Consider the following 1768-nt stretch of genomic DNA (forward strand, 5'->3'; position numbering starts at 1 on the left):
AAGTGAAATAAACTTCAACGGAATAAAGTTGAATGGAATTGAACTGAATTAAAGTTGAATAAACTTCAACTTTACTGTTCAGTGCACTGATGTCAGACTCATTTTGAATAAAGTTTATTGTTAAATGCCCTGCCTCCATCATCACATATCTTTGTCACGTCATTATAAGTGTTTGATCACCACATTTGAGTGATCATTGCAAAAAATGTGTTTATGTATATATATTCTGTTTATGTATATACTGTATTCTATATATAGTCCCAGTCAAATGTTTGGACACACGAATGGGAAAGTGTCCAAACTTTTGACTGGTACTGTACTATAATATACACAAAGAATAACGGCCGATATATCGAGATCTGCCTTTTTTTACTTTTACTCCCAAATATCGGTCCCAAAAAACCCATATCGGTCAGGCTCTAATTATTACTATTACTTTTTTTTTTTTTTATTAATTTATTCAATTATTTATTTATGCTTTCAAATTCTTTTGACATTAAAATATTAGACAGAAAATGTACCCTTCTGTAAATTCACATTTCAGAAAGATTACTGTTATCAAAAATAGCACAAATGTTTTTATTTGTGTCAATTTGACCCCCAGTAAAACATGGTTGAAAAGCACAAACAGACAAACAAATAAATAAATGTGTAAAAACACCAAACAAGAAATGTTACAAATTGTTTTATGTTTATTTCCACAATAAACCGAATGCAACGTCTTTTTTCTCTCACTGATGACCTGTGATGAATGTTATCAAGTTACTCCCCTACTCACCTGTCAACTAGTTAACATTTTTAAGTGGAAACTATGTAGTGTAACTATACTTACCATTTGAAAGGTTTACAATCTTAAAGGTTTAGCTTTATATGTACCATACGAAGGGCACAGCACAGACTTTACACAATAATAATCTTAATAATTAACCTACGTATCATATCTCCAGATATGACTAATGAGCAGATCATAACTAGTAAGAGTTCCTTCACTCACATTTGCTTAACGAAATCAGTCATAAATAGCTGATTCATAATCAACGACACTGTATTATATTTATATTCACGCGGTTGAATACGCAGCTGGCTTTGTAGCGGCACGAGGCCACTGGTTCCCACCTTTCCCTATTTCTAAACACCCAAATCCATCCCTAAACAGATGTGTGATGTAAAACATAGCGAAACTAAATGTTAAACGGTTTAAAAAGAGCTGCGTTACCTGGGATTCTCGTGTAGACCGTCTCAGTGTTCGAGGTTCGTCTTCAGCTGTTCTCTCCTCCCATCAGACTCCATGGAGGCTTTGTACTGAAACACTCCTAATACACACGAGCACACGGTTCTGTGCAGTTTCCCGTCCCGCCGATGAGAGAATACGGCAGGTGGACGGTGGTTCGCTCGTCCTCGGTCAGGACGGAAGCTAAGGAGGCCGAACGAGCTGTGCTTCCTCCTCGACTCACGTCGGGCTGGCAGTCTGTGGCGCGACGCATGCGCAGTCACACACTCCCTGCTAACCACACCATGCCTGATCATATCAAACGGTCTCCGTTATAACAAACACACACATGCTGCTTGTTATTTAATGGTGTCGACTTTACATTGACTTACTTAGTTTTTATATTTAAGTTATGATATTTTCTAGTATGTTAATTAATGATTATTTATTTAGTATGTTCATTGTGTTTACCACAATGAAGGGTGTTTTATATTTTGAAATTATATAATATGGCATTACTATTAATAATAATAATAATATATATATATATATATATAT

General features: G+C 35.4%; 1 protein-coding gene across 2 annotated transcripts in view; it reads right to left on the reverse strand.

Moving 5' to 3' along the window:
• The window catches only part of LOC107686510 (stromal interaction molecule 1-like), a 45431-nt gene extending 43924 nt beyond the window's left edge, over positions 1-1507 (reverse strand). The window contains exon 1 of one of the 2 annotated variants that reach the window (XM_016483548.1): positions 1217-1507. The gene's annotated coding sequence lies outside the window, so the exon portion shown is untranslated. The remainder of the gene's footprint in view (positions 1-1216) is intronic. The other variant, XM_016483549.1, reaches the window with a different exon arrangement.
• Positions 1508-1768: the final 261 nt, after the last annotated feature.

This window comes from Sinocyclocheilus anshuiensis, unplaced genomic scaffold (genome assembly GCF_001515605.1).
Source record: "Sinocyclocheilus anshuiensis isolate Anshui unplaced genomic scaffold, SAMN03320099.WGS_v1.1 scaffold1146, whole genome shotgun sequence".
Lineage (NCBI taxonomy): Eukaryota > Metazoa > Chordata > Actinopteri > Cypriniformes > Cyprinidae > Sinocyclocheilus > Sinocyclocheilus anshuiensis.